Here is a 19,493-nt window from a genome sequence, read left to right on the forward strand (position 1 = left end):
CGCGGTGGTAGTCTCCAGCTACAAGTACTTGGGTGTGCACCTGAATGACAACCTCAGCTGGGGCAACAACATTACCAGCCTGATCAAGAAAGCTCATCACAGACTCTACTTCCTCAGGCAGCTGAGATGAGCTGGTCTGGGAAGCTCAGTCCTCACCACCTCCTACAGGTGTACAGTGGAGAGTATCCTGTGCTCCAGCATCATCGTGTGCCATGGAGGCTGCACAGCTGCAGAAAGAAAAGCTTTGCAGAGAGTGGTGAAGGCTGCACAGAAGTCTGATGGAGTCAGCCTCCCCACCATCATAGACATCTACACCTCCAGATGCAGGAAGAGAGCCACCTGCATCATAAAGGACCCCACTCACCCAGCACACTCACTTTTTGCCCCACTCCCTTCAGGCAGAAGATTGAGGAGCATTAAGTGTAGAGCCACTAGACTGAGGAACAGCTTCTACCCAGAAGCTGTTAGACTCATGAATCTCTAACCAAGAAAATCATTGTTGTAGCATTCATCCAAGGCCTTATCAGAAACAAACCGTCCTTAGCAGGGACACTGCGTCACATGCTACCTTTTCTGTGTGTGTTAAACCACACCTGGACCACCCTGATATACAGACTACAATCCTGGAACCCCCTCTGTATTAAGTAACCCTCTATTCTGAGTGACCAAGAATTTGTGTTCCTTAAAAATAAATCTTCAAAGAACTTCACTTGTCCTTATTAACAGAGACTGGTTGCTGTGTCAATGAAGGAAGTTAATATCAGTTGAACAAAGACTGAAAGACACCACTGTTTTTACAGTTTTTCGTTAGGATCAAACTTGCATTTTGTTGAAAGAGATGTAAGACAAGGTGTCCCTCTTTAACAAAGGGCTGTTGTAATTGTCTTCTCTGGGACTTTGAGAAGGGAGGTATAATTACATCAATTACACAGTCAGGTTACACCCACTGTGAGAGCACTCTGATTGGTTGGAAATTAGGGGCACAATCGTCTGAGGTTTCAGGTAAACAGGACACCAAGTCAGTTGTTATGGAGCAGCTGAGCTGAGCAGTGTGTTCAAGCTGATGGTCAAAACAGTTGCTGAGGAGAGTCGCAGATGAGACTCAATGAAAAGCGCCCATGATGAAGAAGTTGTCCTGGTGGAGAGTTGGCTCAGCGTCAACCCAGAAGTCCTAAAAGCTCAAACACCCAGGAGCGAGAGGGTACATGCCGAACGGACCGCAGCACTGAGAAACAAAATCCTTCTTGGAAGAGCAGGCCACCGGCTCTTCCCGAATCCACCGTGGTAATGAGAGAAATATGGCATCTTCTGGTAGAACAGAACATCTTCCTTCTGATGAGAAAACAATGCTAAGTGCCAACTGAGTTAGTTTAGACATGATTAGTTCATGAATCTGAGATGAGCTTACCTAAATTTTAACATTAAGAGCTAAAACCCTTAGTCCAAATTGAATCTATACTCCTTCTCAAAGTCTTCATATTTACATCATTCACTTTCTGAAATAATACTATTGGCTGTTCATTCATATTCCATATTTGCCATAATTTTCATTGTCATCATTCAAACTGAAAATAAACGTTAGAGAATTGTGTCTTGAAATTACCGGATTCTTTGTTTTTCTTCAAGGGAGAGGAATTAAGTTTGCTACAAGAATTCACAAATGTGAATGACAATGAAGAAAACCTTGACCTTGACCTAAAAGTTGAAAAAGTTTCCACTCATTATCCAAGGATTATAGGTCAGTAATAATGTAGGTATTTAAAGGAAAGTTTAAGACCAGATCAAGGAAAGATCCGGGGCTAATTATTCAGGCAGATCCACCGTGCACAGGGATGGGGAAACCTGAAAGATCAGACACTATGAGCCATGTGAAGAGGGTGCACACATAGACAGTGAGGAAACAGGAAGTTTTGCAGGAAATACATTTGGAAATTTTAATTTGTGTCAAAAGTACAGACTTCAAACAATAAACCAGTTCTATTTCGTATAGGCTTCGCCCTTTAAGGCTGTCGCTTAGTGGCTTAGTGGGTTTATCCCGTTATGCGTAGCATTTGCACTGAAAAATTTAGTCCATGCCCACCTGCTGTGTGAGCCCCACCCGGTCCGTATAAATTACGTTAAGAGCGGGAAATCGGCTCCCATTTTTTCTTCAACGAGCTAATAGCACTGTCAGAAGAACAAAGAAGGAAAATTGTGTAGATGACCAACCTTTGTTAAGGATGCTTGGCCCGGCAGTCAACCTCCGGTCGTCCGGTGAGTTCTCCTCCCCGAGGAGAAGCTGACGAGCAGTCTTATTTCAAGGTAAGCGTCGAGGAGTATTTCTCAGTGACAGGTCACTACACGCTGGACAACGCCATCTTGTAATTTTCCTCTTATCGCCGACCCTCGGAGCGAATCGGATGGTTCCTCCGGGACAGGCGGCGCTCAGCTGCAGCCCCCCGCTGCTCATTCCCTCCTGGAGAGCATAGTGTCGGTGGAGGGGGGCTGAGTGAATGCTCACCCCATCCCACCTCGTTTCGCATCGGCGATCACACCGCTCCCGGCCGACGGCGCCCTCAGGGGTTGCCCGGCTTAACTCAGGAGGCGGCTGACATGAAGGGACCCTTTTTTACGTCCTACTCCTTTCCCGCCAGTTCGGATGATCCGGCGGGAAGGTTGTTTACTGGGTTCCATTCCGGCTCACCGTCTCGATCCATATGGCCTTGTGTTCCCAACAGGACGTCCTACGGGCGAGGCCACAGACGGGTTTTTTCCTGGTAGATTGGGGGAGCCGGTCTACACAGTCCGCACCCATCTCCAGAGCAGGGGTTCACTGAGCGGAAAGTCCCTCCGTGCCCCCTGGAGCCGAGCCTGATGGAGGCTTCATTGGGGCAAGATGTCGAGGTGGACCAGCGTCCCGTGCCTCCGGTTAGCATAACCGAGACGGTGACACCGCTCTCCAACTGAGCTCACCAGCATGTGTTCCACACGGCCGCAGCGAACAACACGTTACGCTGTTGGCATACACGTTCAGAGGCGGGAAGAGACGGTGGCCCTCTGTCCTTCGGCTCACTCCGCTCTCGTAGCGGCTGCTTGCTAACGACGCTGCCGGCCCCTGCAGTATGCTCCGTCTACAGGGCAGCTGATGTCATCCTCAACCGGTGCGCCTCTTTTGCTGTCTGCCACCCGCATCGCAGCCGGAGAACGAGGTCCCAGAGGTTCTCCTGGCTCGTCACTCCACCTTCCTCTCAGGAGAGCTGCAGGAGCTTGTTGGAGGTCCTCTTTTCATCAGCGAGAGATCATTTCAAGATGCTCCACGGCTGCACAACACCTCCCCAGCTCTGCTACGCCAGCCCCTCCCGTCAGACGTCCCCGGCATCCGGAAGTTCATTTTTTTTCCCGGACTTCGCCAACAGGGGGTCCTCCAGGACAACAAACAGATCTCAACGGAAGGTAACCAGGTGTCGGGTTGCTGGAGGTGTGTTGATGACACGATGTGAAATAACATAATTTTATGATGAAGTGTCTTTTAGCCAGGCTGTCAGCATGGTTTATCTGACAAGCGGCCCTATCACACACACTCATCACGAATGAGCCTTTTTAAGGTTGTTTTCATTCACTGTCAGCGGTGCCGATACGTGCTCCCGCGGCATGAGAGCGCGCACGCAGCTCTCAGCGCCCGCCGTTCACGTCAACATTAACGTGAGACCACGGCACGAGCTCAGCAACGTATCTCGCTCTCGGCAGAAGCGACACACGTTTTTTCATTGCAGTGGTGTCAAATGCGCGCTCCCGCGGCGCCAGCAGTTTCACAAGCCTCACAGCGGCTCTGCTCCTTCATCCTCGAAGAAGGTTTTCTGAATTAATACTGCAGCTCGTGGAATCACTCTGAAGTTCACGTGACTTGCAGCCAAGAATGAACGTGTTTCTGCAGACCAATCCAGTGGTAGCCTCGCTCCACCGATGCCGCACGCGGCTTCCTGACCGCACCAGTGCCAACGCGCGCTCCCGCGGCGTCAGCAGCTCCACAAGCCTCACAGCGGCTCGGCTCATACATCCTTGAAGAAGGTTTTCTGAATTAATATTGCAGCTCGTGGAATCACACAAAAGCTCACGTGATTCGCAGCAAACAATGAACGTGTTTCTGCAGACCGAGCCAGTGGTAACCTCGTTCCACCGATGCCGCGCGCTACTTCCTGACCGCACCAGTGCCAACACGCGCCCCCGCGGTAATCCTGGCTTAAGGCATCGCATGAATGAGGATGCACACACACGACCCTTCAGGGCACGTCGGCTCATACGTGCACCCGCTTCCCGAGTGTTACAAGGAGCAGCGGCACACAACGTGAGCACAACTCAGATGAGCTCTCCCCGTAGCATCAGCAACACACAATGTCTTGCATGCTCGGGGACGCGCGTGTTTTTTCTCTCTCACTCAGCGCGCTCCAGCTCACATCAGCATGTACAGGTCCTTCTCAAAAAATTAGCATATTGTGATAAAGGTCATTATTTTCCATAATGTAATGATAAAAATGAAACTTTCATATATTTCAGATTCATTGCACACCAACTGAAATATTTCAGGTCTTTAATTGTTTTAATACTGATGATTATGGCATACAGCTCATGAAAACCCAAAATGCCTGTCCGAAAAAATTAGCATATCATGAAAAGGTTCTCTAAACAAGCTATTAACCTAACCATCTGAATCAACGACGTAACTCTAAACACCTGCAAAAGATTCCTGAGGCTTTTAAAAACTCCCAGCCTTGTTCATTACGCAAAACCGCAATCATGGGTAAGACTGCCGACCTGACTGCTTTCCAGAAGGCCATCATTGACACCCTCAAGCAAGATGGTAAGACACAGAAAGAAATTGCTGAACGAATAGGCTGTTCCCAGAGTGCTGTATCAAGGCACCTCAGTGGGAAGTCTGTGGGAAGAGAAAAGTGTGGCAGAAAACACTGCACAACGAGAAGAGGTGACTGGACCCTGAGGAGGATTGTGGAGAAGGGCCGATTCCAGACCTTGGGGGACCTGCGGAAGCAGTGGACTGAGTCTGGAGAAGAAACATCCAGAGCCACCGTGCACAGGCGTGTGCAGGAAATGGGCTACAGGTGCCGCATTCCCCAAGTCAAGCCACTTTTGAACCAGAAACAGCGGCAGAAGCGCCTGACCTGGGCTACAGAGAAGCAGCACTGGACTGTTGCTCAGTGGTCCAAAGTAATTTTTGGGGATGAAAGCAAATTTTGCATGTCATTCGGAAGTCAAGGTGCCAGAGTCTGGAAGAAGACTGGGGAGAAGGAAATGCCAAAATGCCAGAAGTCCAGTGTGAAGCACTCACAGTCAGTGATGGTCTTGGGTGCCATGTCAGCTGCTGGTGTTGGTCCACTGTGTTTTATCAAGGGCAGGGTCAATGCAGCTAGCTATCAGGAGATTTTGGAGCACTTCATGCTTCCATCTGCTGAAAAGCTTTATGGAGATGAAGATTTCATTTTTCAGCACGACCTGGCACCTGCTCACAGTGCCAAAACCACTGGTAAATGGTTTACTGACCATGGTATTACTGTGCTCAATTGGCCTGCCAACTCTCCTGACCTGAACCCCATAGAGAACCTGTGGGATATTGTGAAGAGAAAGTTGAGAGACGCAAGACCCAACGCTCCGGATGAGCTTAAGGCCCCTATCGAAGCATCCTGGGCCTCCATAACACCTCAGCAGTGCCACAGGCTGATTGCCTCCATGCCATGCCATATTGAAGCAGTCATTCATGCAAAAAGATTCCTGACCAAGTATTGAGTGCATAACTGAACATGATTATTTGAAGGTTGGCGTTTTTTGTATTAAAAACACTTGTCTTTCATTGGTGGGATGAAATATGCTAATTTGTTGGGACAGGCATTTTGGGTTTTCATGAGCTGTATGCCATAGTCATCAGTATTAAAACAATTAAAGACCTGAAATATTTCAGTTGGTGTGCAATGAATCTGAAATATATGAAAGTTTCATTTTTATCATTATATTATGGAAAATAATGACCTTTATCACAATATGCTAATTTTTTGAGAAGGACCTGTATGTGAGTTTCACAGCATAAATGCGTGCCCGCTTTATAGCTTATAAACGGGTGGCAATGAACGCGCGCTTCCAGACGGATGGGCGAACCGTTTTCATCCGGGATTCACGCTGCAGTTCAGCTCAAACCCCGGTGTGGAGGAACTCTGTGACGTTTTTTCTGTCATTTATGAACAGATCTTGTCCCCTCTAGCAGAAGCTCAGGAAATTCTGTTTTAAATGTAATTTCTAGAGTCTCAGAAGGAGAGGAAAACGCAAGGTCTCTCTCATCACTTCCTGGTCCCAATGAACTGGAAAGATGAGATTTATTCTAGATTGTCAATTTCTGAGCTGTGAGAAACAACACTCCATTATGCGCCCGAGCCGCTTTAATTCTGCTTTATCTGGACACCTGCTGCTACTGAGCAGCTTGTACAGACAGGTGGCAGCAGTGCAACTCACGTGAACCGGTTGAGTGATATCAGCTGTTTTCTGTCAGCAGACCTACATCACACACATTTAACAAGCTGTGGGGCCGCTGTGGCTCTCCACACAGCAGCTCTTTTAAATGTTTTTGGAGTGTTGCACGGGTTCTTTGAATGTGACTCAACACTGACCTTGAGCTGCAGAATCATCAGGGTTTTTGATTCACACAGACAGCAAGTGACTGTTGCATACATACTGGCAGGAGATGTATGCGTTTTCAACCCATGTGCCACATTGTGAGACAGATGCTGTGTGGGGCACACCCAATCTGCTCTCCATTGGAGTGGGTACATCTCATGTATTCCGAACAGGGGGCGGATGTGATGCCCAAAGACGGTCTTTTGGGGCATGGGGACCTGGGACTTTCCACCCAGAGCTATGGCTCAGACACGGTAGAAATCTTGCCAGCGTCTGTGGACGTGTAGCAACACGAGAGAACGCTCAATGTCAATTATAATTATCGTGGAGCCAAGGGACGATCCACCGCTGGGTGGACGTGCCTGCTCACAGCCTGTGGTTGTAATGCCTTTTCACCTTCTTCTCTCCCTCTGATATCACGGTTTTCTGAACCGAGCTCAGGAAGAGGGACTGGCAGCTCCTCTGTCCCAAGTGCGTGAACGCATCATGGTTCCCAGGCCTACGACATTTGTTACCAGGGCGCTCGTGGAACCTGCCGTGGAGGGAGGACGCTCTCCTCCAGGCGGGAGGAACGATCAGGAATTAATCAGAATAGGCCAGCACCTGTGGTTTGGCCGCTGTGCGGATCTTTTTGAGAGGATGGATCTCTCTCAAGATGTAGTGCGTACGATTCAGGAGTCACGTGCTGCAACCACCACAGCGCTGTCCACATCAAGTGGTCAGTTTTTCAATGCTGCTGTACAGAGAAAGGCATAGAGGCCACTTCATGTCCACTGGACGACATGCTGTCCTTTCTGCAGCAGTCGAGGGACAGAAATCTGGTGTCCAGCACGACTATCGTATGCTACAGCCGTGTTTTCTTCTTGTCTCAAAGTTGTCGGAGACAGAACAACCTTTAATCATCCTCTTACGGAGCTTTTTGTCTCAGATTGATATAGCAGCTGTGGGCCTGTTTGTGACACGAGAAACGCTCAGTGTCAATTATGCGTTTCTCTGAGCCCACGAGACGAACCAGCGCTGGGGTGGATGAGTTTGTCCACGGTCCATGGCCCAAAATGCTTCTGTACACGTTTTTCTCCACCTCCTCTGATTTTACGGTTCTTGAACAGAGCTCAGGAGGAGGGATTGACAGCTCTCCTGGTGGCCCCGAACGCGTGAACGCACCATGGTTCCCAGCCCTGCAACGCCTGCTGTCGGGGTGCCTGTGGGAACTGCCGTAGAGGGAGGACGCTCTCCTCCAGGCAGGAGGAGCGACCAGGAGTTACCCAGAAATAGGCCAGCACCTGTGGGTCTGGCCGTTGAACGAATCCACTTAGAGAGGATGGGTTGCCCACAGGATGTGATGCGCACAATTCAGGTTTCACGTGTTGCATCTACCACAGCGATGTACACATAAAGCGGACAGCTTTTCAGTGCTGGTGTACAGAGAAGGGTGTAGAGGCCACCTCATGTCCATTAGGTGGCATGCTGTTCTTTCTGCAGCAGCTGATGGACAGAAATTTGCATCCAGCACGTTTAAAACGCACGCTGCAGCCATCTCTTCCTGACACGAAGGTTTCTGAGACAGAACAGGTTTTAATCATCCGCTGATGAAGCGTTTTTCTAAAAGGTGTACAGAGACGCAGGCCTGTTTCACACCCACTTGTTCCAGTGGGATTTAATACTGGTCCTGCAGGTCCTGATCAAAGCTTCATTTGAATCTTTGGATCAGGTTCCACTTAAATGCTTGTCTCTTTAAACAGACCCAGGCATCCTTCGCAGGTGTCGTGCAGGTCAAAACTCAGCAAGTAGCCGGTCTTGCAGGACGGACACAGGCGGATGGTGTTGGTGCTGGACATTTTTGTTGAAGGTCAGTGCTATTAGCTTGCTGAAGAAAATTGGGAGCCGATTACCCGCTCTTAACGTAATTTATACTGACCGGGTGGTGCCCACACAGCAGGTGGGCATGGACTAAACTTTTCAGTGCGATGCTTTGCATGATGGGATAAAACCCACTAGCGTCAGCTTTTAAAGGGCAAAGCCTATACGAAATAGAACATCCCCCTACCTCATGTTTAACTAAGGTCGAAAATAAATTTTCAAGATCTTTAGCGTGTTTGGGTTTATAGTTAGGGTGCAGTGTGGTGTGGTCAGTTTAGTCAGTTTTAGTGTGCTTGAGTCAAAACAACGGGGCAATTTTAAACTTGAAGCTGCAGCTTCTGTTTGAAGTGGAGGATGGAGCTGCAAACCCAGAAATGGACGAAGCAGAGGAGTCAGAACTTCTCAGAGAGAAGAGGCAGAGATGAAAAAGAAAAACAGAGGCTGAGACAGAGTGAGGACTTGTTTGAGGAAATGAAAGATTATTTGTTGTTTCTTCTTCATCACTTGTAGATAAGTCATCATAGATTTCTTCTAAATTACAAACATTTTTCACTGAAATCTCCTCACTAGCATAAGCCTCCATCCAGAATATACACTTCTGCCTGTGAATACACACTCATGCCCATAAATACACACTCTTGCCGGTGAATGTACACTCCTGCATGCGTCAGATCCCCAGCATGACATCTTCAGCCTTCGGTAACCGTCGACCGCATGCTCAGGTATTTCTGTGACTGGTTTGTTTAAAAAAAAATTTCAGACGTACGTGGCCCGAATGGAGAAATACAAATAAAAAAATTGTATTCTACAACAGTCTACCCATTAAGAGCATGTGGGACTATAAAGGTGGGTGATGGACTTTAAGGAGAAAGTAAATCTTTAGTAAGAGTGTTCCGATAGAAGCTCTGATCAGCAGACAGCATTACATCAAACTGAACAAACATCTCCTCCTCCTCTGAAGTTGTGATGAAAAGAAACTGGACACTCAGAATGAACAGGTAACACTGAGCAGGGCATTGCTGGTAATGAAGGCATTTTACCTGGATCATTATGGGAGTCTGACTGTCGGATTGGGTCCAAACTGCTGGATGATGAACCTGAAAAAACAAACAAAAAAAACCCTGATTTCAACGATATAAAATATTTCAACAAGGGATGAACTGATACCAATACGGTCAGAATCAGAATCACTGTCATTGCACCAAAGCTACATTTCAGTACAGCCCATTCGAGAGAAACAAACAGACATGGGGAGACGGAGGTGACTGAGGCTGCTGATCTCGAGAGGTGCAGCCCTTTTTTCAGATAAGGAAAAAGAAACACGAGGGGGAGGGGAGGTGTAAAAAAAAAACAATCAAATCTTGCACTGTGTTCTAGACGGGACATAGCGTGAAAGTTACAAAAAAATTACCTCAGCACATGAAGCAGCAACATACTGATGACATCATAATACATTTATGCATAAGGAGACTGACGAGGACAGTGAGTTGTCCGTAGATACTGACAGAAAGTTCCATAGTCCTGATAAAGATGGCAAAGTGTCTGTCAGCCGGCACAACTCTGACACAGATACACAGATGTCCTCGGGAGGGGAGCAATCAGGGGGGATGGAGCTTCTCGTTCACATAAACAACCAGGAGAAGTTGAGATAGCTGGCCAATTCAAGGCTGAGTGGGGAAGCCAAATTCAGATAATTATTTTGGGTCAGGCAGCATCTACTTGAATTTCCATGTCTGCCTTCAAAGGTCTGCTGGTACGTCTCACTGGTGATTCCAAACAGCCAAATTTTGTGGTCATACCGCCGGACAGATCTTGTAGCTTCTCCAAGGTCGAGTCATTCATGCCAGTGAGTCCCAGGAGCTGCAAGTGGTCTGCGATTCTCAGAAATTGTGTCCAGCTTATGGCTCAGCTCATGTAGCGTCTGAGTCTGAGAGCTTACCGCTCAGTACATTCCTTCATACAAGAAGACAGACACAGTTGCCAGAACCACTGCTGCCGTCTTCCAAATTTGTTGATATGCCAGATACTCGCAAACACCAAAAAGCAGAAATCCAGTTATTATAAATCCAATTATGTATGCGTCTTCTACATCCTCAACACACAATGTAGACAGACACGCTATCTTCCACTGCCCCCACGAATCCATAGTGTATCCAGCTGCAAGTGTCCCCTCAGGGCATGAGGGCTCTCCTTCGCCTTGTCTTCTCGTTGAGAAAATTTTATCAATTGCATTGAGAGAACAGCTGACCAGATCTATAATTTACAATTTGGAGGATATGTAGTTAGAGCATAGGCGTCGCAACCATTATATGTGAAGGGTACAAGTCCCCCCCACATTAAAAAAACGTTCATTTGGACCCCCCCCCCCCCACACACACACACACACACACACTTTTACTATAAAACATTAGTTCAGGCGGCACAGTTTCTCTTTCTTCGTGAACGAATCCATTCCACTTGATTAAAAGAAGAATACTCAAATCACTAAAACTCCACTCCAGGTTTTCCTGGTTACCTCCAACTCTCCACCGTCGCTTCATGCCTCTTGCCTCGGAAGAAAACGTGCACAGGTGTAGGAGGTGGAGGTACCTGTGTTACTCGCTCGCCAGTTTAGCGAGCTTAGTGTGGGCAGTTGTTGACCAGAGGGTTGATCATAAACATATATTCATGTTAGGAGGAGAGAAGTGGAGCGCTACGTCTGTAGCATCTTATCTTAGCAGTAACTGTGACGCTGTCAGACGCTGCAGGTGTAAGAAACGTGGTGTGTTCAGGTGCATTAAAGTTGAAATGTCTTTAAAAACACCACACCTTATTGTCCTCAAGCTTCATGAGAAACAGCATCTAGATGAGGAGTGTTGAACACAAGTAAAAAAGCCCAGTGGTGATGTTTTTTATTTCTCTATAAAGACAAATAGTGCCGGCCTGATGCTCTGTATTAAAGTTAAAATGTCTTTAAAACTCACAGCTGAATTTACACAAACTTGGTGAGAAACATGTTTTAAATGTGTGGAATTAAAGGAAATCTAGGTGAAATGCTGCTTTTTTGTTCACTAGTGAACACCTTTTTTTAACGTGTCCTCACACGTGCACGCGCACACACACACACACCTACACACATCATTGTTTCCCCCCACATTACGGATGCTTCTGACGTCCTTGAGTTAGAGGCTCTGATAGGAATTACAAAGGTGTGCATACTTGTACTTGAAAAGGTGTTCTGATGCCACAGTACCAGTCACACTTTACAGTGGCCTGGTGTTCTGAGCCACCAGGAGGAGCAGGGACTTTTAAGTAATTAATTACAAAAGTAAAGCAGACTCTACAAGCAGTACCCTGATGTTGCCCGTTGCTGAAGGATTTGAATAGAGAATGTTTGTAGTTTTCAAGGTGAGTGTTGTTCTGGACTGGAACTGAAAAGGAAATGCAAGTAAATTTTGGAAGCTAAGCCAAACTCCTGAAACACAGCAGTGAAGGTTACCTATGGGACAGATCTGGTTGGCAGGCCGCAGACTGAGGAAGTCCTCTGGATGGGGGACGAAACATTACTCACTTAAAAGAAACTGGTTTAGATGAAATGATTTAATTTTTTTTGTTGCAAGTAAACCCTAATGTTTTTAGTGCAAGATAGTCAAGTGAGTAGGAGTTGCACTGTGCAGAAGAACAGGCGAAAGCCAGGGCGTGGTCAATGGTGGCTTTAGCTGCCATAGATTAATCTTTGGCCAGCCCAGTATTTAGAGAAATCTGTAGTTTTAAGCAATAAAAAACCCAGAAAGCATAGTTTTATCAAATTTTCGAGCCATCTAGGATTTTGATGTGGTACACACACATAAATACTACCCCCCCACCCCCCACCCCACCACACACACACACATTTCACCTTCAAATTAACTGCTAATCCTAGAGGTTCACATACTTTCACCACTTTTGAGGAGTGTGTAAGCAAGGCAGTACATTCAGTGTCTAAAGGCTTCACGTGTGAAGATTACCTGTACATTCAGGCCTAACGACATCATCCTGTTTTACTGGTAGCAGAGGGCTCAGGGTGATGACATCATCAGATAAGGACAGCAAGGACTGGCTCAGGTGTTTACTTCTCCTCTTCTTCTCCAGCTGAGTAGCTGCCAGGCTGCGCAGGAAGGTGCCTCTGTGAAGGGGAGACCAGGAGAGACCAGGTCATGCCAAGTAGCCCTCATGAGACCAGGTGACCCTGGCTACATCAGCTGATCCAGAAGTGACCAGGTGAAACCCAGTGGCCCAGATGAGACCATGTGACCTGAACAAGACCCAGATGCTCCTGCATTCAGACTCAGATGGAACAAGAACACTTTGGGGAAACAATCTTTTGATCAGATCTTTCAATTATTTGGTCAGTTGAGTGATCAGTTCTCCTAAAATGATCTGAAATCTGAAAATTAAAAATGTGTTTCAACTGTGGCTCAGACCAATTGATTCAGAGCAGAAGACCTAAAAGGAAAATGAAAATAAACAAAGTGAGAAATAATAGGAACAACTAAATTAATGTAAAATAAGTTAAAGTTCTTTTATTCTTATTTATTTTTCAAAGATGTAACTCTTCTCCTGTTCGGAGGTCATCATGTTGTTCAGGGTTTCAACTTCAAAAATAAAAGTTTGTATAAACCAGAGAACATTGGGACCTATGGACGAGTCTCACTGTTGGTTTGGAGCCAAAGCTGAGGTGTGATGAAGAAACGAGCAGGAGGAACAACACAAACGGCAGCATGGAGGCAAAAACACAACAATTCAAATAAACGTGCAAAACCAAACCAGATGACACCCAGGGATTAGACTATACTCAGAATCAAACCCAGCAATGTGTCAGCCCCACCACCAGACACACATCAATCTGTAATGACAGATTAAAGTCCAGAACCATCAGCACTCATAACATCCTGCCCATTTGGTTGCTTTTCACTGATGAGGGAGGAACTCACCACTTTCTGACCTTTCAGGAGCGTCGGGTACAAAGACAAACTGCTGTAAATCTTTTCTCACAGAGGACTTGAGAGTTTCTTGAGATTCATTAAAATACGTTTGCCCTAAACTTCCAAACAAATCCCTGAAAATCTGCAACAGTAATTGTTAATCATCTTTACGATGTTCAGAGGCGGCCCATTATCAGGTTTGTGTTTCTATATGACACGAGCGGTACGCCCATGTCCCCCGTCACTGAGGGATTTGAACAATGAATGTTTCTAGTTTTAAAGATGAGTGTTTTTCTGGAGTGGAACTGAACAATTAATGCAAGTAAACCTAAATGTTTTTGGTGCAAGATGTTCAAGTGGGTAGGAGCTACACTGTGGACCATCCATCATCTTTACCAGCTTCTTCCTTTTAGGGTCACTGGTGCCCATGTCCAGCAGTCACTGTGTGAGAGGTGGGGGACACCCATGACAGGTCCAAGTCCATCACAGGGACACATAGAGACAAATTGAGACAAACAACCATTCACTCTCTCACTCACACATAGAGACAATTTAGAGTTACCAATCAGTCTAACATGCATGTTTTTGGTCTGTGGGAGGAAACCGGAGTAACTGGAGAAAACCCACACATGCACAGAGAGAACATACAAACTCCATGTAGACAGATCTGTGGCCGGGATTTGATTTGGCAACATTCTCGCTGCGAGGCAACAGCTCTACCAACTGTGCCGCCCTCCTGACACACATGATGAACAGTTCATACATCCACCTGTATGAAACTAGATGAGTGAATATAAAAGCTGCACAAAGTGGAGCAGGAAACATCTTTAACAACAACGGCTTTAGTTTTATCAGAAGAAATAACAACTGGTGAACACACAGAGAGCGAGTCTTTAGAGACCGACAGGATTCTCTGAGGACGACTGAGTTTTAGTCTTCAAGGTCAGTCCTTCTGGAACTGTGCTTTGAGCTGCGGCCGATCTTGGATCGCGACACAGCGAGGAGCCATGCACTGCCCGTGCACATGCAGCTGCTGACCACACTGGAGTTCCTATAGCAACAAGGTAATTCCAGAGGGAGCTAGCAGACCGATCAGAAATGAGCCTGTCCACCCTGAGTCAAGCCATGCCAGCTGTGTAGGATGGAATGATCCATGCATCAACCAGGTACATCGAAATACCCACAATGCAGCTGAACAGACCAGCATTAAAGAATTACAGCATAGGCTGGTTTTCCTGATGTAATCGGAGCTATAAACTGCACACGCATTGTTGTAAAAGCTCCATCACAGGATGAAGACGTTTCTGCTAACAGAGATCCTGGATCAACAAGAATAAAATGAGACTAGAAAGTTCCTGGAGAAACTTTGACGGAGACTGCCAGGCTGCGGTCATTTTAAATTTTTGATTAGACTATTGCTGCACTTTACTTAGACCTGTCTAAAGCTTTTGATGCTGTGGATCATGACATCTTGTGTCATAAGCTCTCAGAAATTGGTTTCTCAGATCATACCATTGGTCGGCTCTCTATCTTTCAGAGACAATGTGTTCAACATAATGGTACGTCCTCCAGTTACTTAACAGTCAACAATGGTGTACCACAAGGCTCAGTCTTAGGACCCACCCTCTTCACAATCTACATATGTAGGTCAGATCATTCCTGATACATCCTTACATTTTTATGCTGACTACAGTTGTTTATTGTCGAGCTAAAACAGTTGCTAAGGTTTTCCAGCTTTTACAGTCTGCTTTTGACATCATCAAGTCAGATTTGTTCCATCTCAAACTGGTGCTAAATGTGGATAAAACTAAAGGGATGGTGTTTTCAAACAGGAAGTCGGTACAAACAGCCCTTTCTTCTATTTTAATCTTTGTATGGTGTTCCTATTGAGTGTCGATTTTTATAAATACTTGGGTATTTTGGTTGATTCACATCTCTCTTTTAAGCCTCATGTTGAAAACTTGGTAAAGAAAATGAAAGTTAAACTGGGTTTCTTTTTCTGAAATAGATCCTGTTTAACTCTGAATGTTAGGAAACACCTTGTAACTGTGACTTTCCTTTCCTCCATTGACTAAAGTGACAATATTTACATGAACACTCCTACAAGCACCCTGCAGATGTTGGATACGGTCTATCACGGTGCACAAAGATTCATAACTGGCTGTGATTATCGTACCCACCACTGCACCCTATATTCACTGGTTAACTGGACATCATTAACTTCACGCAGACTCTCTCTCCACCTTTTTGATTCTCAGGAGATTCCTCAGGTGCAGGGCACATTTCAATCTATTTACATATTTAAATGGAGGCGTGTACCGGGAGGAGTCAGGTATTCCATCATGGCTGCTCAATTCCACATTGACTGGGATCTACTAAGGAAGTGTGTTTGGATTCATGTCCGTGCACCGTTTCATGCATTTGGATTTATTTGAGCATACGCCATGTGTCAGTAGGAAATCCACACAAGTCTTTGTACATGAGGCGCCTGAGCCAGAACTAGGTGGAGTTCATGCTCAGTTCCCATGGAATCAACTGAGGAAGAGATATGATGGGACACACACACGCACGCACACACAGAAAGTAACACTGATTCCTGTCAAACCCAAACTTGAACTTTTGCCCAGGGACAGAATCATTTCCATGAAGATTTCCCAAAAAGAAGCTGATTGACAACCATGTGAGAGTGGAATCAGATTTTCACCCCCAACACACACCCACACCGTGCAGCACTGCAGCTCCCATCATGCAGTGGGGCTGCAGGCGTACTTACTGGAGCTTCCTCAGAACCGGTTTGTCCAGGTTTGCATTACAGTTGTCTGGGCTGCAGAGACACAACAATCATCTCAAACTGGTTTAACACGCGCACATACACACGCACGCACGCAAGAACGCATGCACGCAAGAACGCACGCGCACACACACACACACACACACACACACACACACACACACACACACACAAGCACACGCATGCACAATGCTCCAGTCGGCAGGAGCTCCACTGCATGAAGACCCAAAGAACCCAAAGAGGAACACTTGTCTGATCATCTTCCCTCTGACTGTCTCACTTCAAGACTTTTTATTGTTTCTATGTTCATTTGCATCATTTCATAGTCAGGAACCAGAACCAGAACAAATATTTAGACAGAAAACAGGAGACACAGAGAGTCTCAGGACACACGAGTTGTTGATAAATTCATGGAAAGGTTTTTAATTTTCCACCCTGCAGTTGAAAACACCTGAAAATATTAAACCAGACTGTTTTATGCAGCTGGACTCCACACTGAAATACAGACAGGAGAAGGAAGAGGAGGAGGAGGAGGAGGAGGAGGAGGAGGATGAAAAGGGGAGGACAAATACTCACCAGAGGACCTCCTCAACCTCCACTGAGCTGGTGGAGGATGAAAGGAAAAGAAAGAAGAAGACAAATATTAGCGCAACTAATTGAAATAACATGGTTTATTGGAGGAAGGCCTAGGAGTTCTGTGATTGGTCAGATTCAAGCTGCAGGCCAAATCTACTTCCTGTTTCCTGTCATGTGAAGATGTGATCTAACGTTCACCATCTTTTTACAACTGTTACTGTCTGAAAACACAAACACTGTCAGAAATCAGAGCTTCACTAACTCAGACAGAAATTATACAAAACAAGCCCATGATCCAACTTACAGCTGGAAACTAGAAGTAACTGAATCTAGCCGATGATCCAACCTATGAGCTAAAAGTAGCCAAAGCTAACCGATGATCCAACTTCTAGCAATAACCAAGAAGTAGCTGAAGCTAGCCGATGATCCAACTTCTAGCTATAAGCTAGAAGTAGCTGAAGCTACCCGATGATCCAACTTTTATCTATAAGCTATAAGTAGCCAAAGCTAACTGATGATCCAACTTCTAGCTATAAGTTAGAATGAGCCGAAGCTAGAAGATTATCCAACTTCTAGCTATAGCCAAAGCTAGACGATGATCCAACTTATAACTAGAAGTAGCCAAAGCTAGACAATGATCCAACTTCTAGCTAGAAGTAGCCAAAGCTAGACGATTATCCAACTTCTAGCTAGAAGTAGCCAAAGCTAGACAATAATCCAACTTCTAGATAGAAGCTAGAAGTAGCCAATGAGACTGATGAGAACTAGCTATAAGATAGAAGTAGCATAAAAAGTAAAATGGAGCCAGTCAGCTGAAGCAGATTTAAATTAATTTGATTAGGTCTGAATGTAGTTCTGTGGTAAAATATTTGTAAATAAAGATAAATATTTTGAAAATTATAAAAGTTAGAAAATCAGAAGTCACAGCAATGGTCTCCGAAACGAGCTGAATGTTTTGTTGTATGTACAGCTACAAAGGCAGAAATTCAAAAGTAGTTACGATTGTAAAAAAATAATAAAAAATAAAAAGTAAAGTACTGTCATTGACTTGGCATTCAGACAAATCTTTTAGAAGAAAAAAATAGAAAAACATGCTTAGATTGTAATAAAAAGAACAGAATACGTCGACCGATCCAGATCATCCTGATTCAACAAACAGCTGAAAATATAAAAACTGAGCCAGAAAAAAGAAGAAAATTATTCCAACAGAAGAAACTGAAAACATTCAGATTATGTGAACAATAATATCTGTAATTATATGGATAAAACAGAGAAATAAAGTTATGATCCAAACAAAATCACAATGTTTAAAATGACACAGAGCAGTTCTGGGATCATGATGAAAGATGATTCAGTGAAGAACCAGGAGGAAACAACAAACATCAACCAGAACCGCTTTTTAAACCTTTATATTTCAGACATGCTCAGGGTTCAAGCTCAGGACTGAAAACATCCAGAACTGGTCAGAGGATCCACTGTACGCAGCAGGTTAAATTGGTCCTGTCAGTCACAATACATGTCTTCCAGTTGCCATGGTTACCACGCCACATCACTCACCTCAGACTGGTCTTACTCTGCGTCCTGCTGCCAGGCGGCTCCGACACACACTTCTCCTGACACGAAACGTCTGAGCAAGGGGAGCTGCAACACACACACACGCACGCACGCATGCACACACACGTTTGTGAAATACTCAATATTTTGGTGCATCAGTTTGAAAGCTGATATATATATATATATATATATATATATACACACAATTCCTTCTCAAAAAATTAGCATATTGTGATAAAGGTCATTATTTTCCATAATGTAATGATAAAAATGAAACTTTCATATATTTCAGATTCATTGCACACCAACTGAAATATTTCAGGTCTTTAATTGTTTTAATACTGATGATTATGGCATACAGCTCATGAAAACCCAAAATGCCTGTCCCAAAAAAATTGGCATATCATGAAAAGGTTCTCTAAACAAGCTATTAACCCAACCATCTGAATCAACGATGTAACTCTAAACACCTGCAAAAGATTCCTGAGGCTTTTAAAAACTCCCAGCCTTGTTCATTACTCAAAACCGCAATCATGGGTAAGACTGCAGACCTGACTGCTGTCCAGAAGGCCATCATTGACACCCTCAAGCAAGAGGGTAAGACACAGAAAGAAATTGCTGAACGAATAGGCTGTTCCCAGAGTGCTGTATCAAGGCACCTCAGTGGGAAGTCTGTGGGAAGGGAAAAGTGTGGCAGAAAACGCTGAACAACGAGAAGAGGTGACCGGACCCTGAGGAGGATTGTGGAGAAGGGCCAATTCCAGACCTTGGGGGACCTGCGGAAGCAGTGCACTGAATCTGGAGTAGAAACATCCAGAGCCACCGTGCACAGGCGTGTGCAGGAAATTGGCTACAGGTGCCGCATTCCCGAGGTCAAGCCAATTTTGAACCAGAAACAGCGGCAGAAGCGCCTGACCTGGGCTACAGAGAAGCAGCACTGGACTGTTGCTCAGTGGTCCAAAGTACTTTTTTCGGATGAAAGCAAATTTTGCATGTCATTCGGAAATCAAGGTGCCAGAGTCTGGAGGAAGACTGGGGAGAAGGAAATGCCAAAATGCCAGAAGTCCAGTGTGAAGCACCCACAGTCAGTGATGGTCTGGGGTGTCATGTCA

General features: G+C 45.5%; 1 protein-coding gene across 1 annotated transcript in view; it reads right to left on the reverse strand.

Moving 5' to 3' along the window:
• Nucleotides 1-18,451, reverse strand: part of LOC119427245 (FH1/FH2 domain-containing protein 3) — a gene marked incomplete in the record, with an annotated part of 67,290 nt that extends 48,839 nt beyond the window's left edge. The window contains 5 exon segments of the mRNA XM_037694829.1: nt 9,558-9,614; nt 12,504-12,661; nt 16,234-16,284; nt 16,828-16,854; nt 18,385-18,451.
• Nucleotides 18,452-19,493: the final 1,042 nt, after the last annotated feature.

The sequence above is a fragment of the Nematolebias whitei genome, chromosome 2 (genome assembly GCF_014905685.2).
Source record: "Nematolebias whitei isolate Nwh7 chromosome 2, NemWhi1, whole genome shotgun sequence".
In the NCBI taxonomy this organism is placed as follows: Eukaryota; Metazoa; Chordata; class Actinopteri; order Cyprinodontiformes; family Rivulidae; genus Nematolebias; species Nematolebias whitei.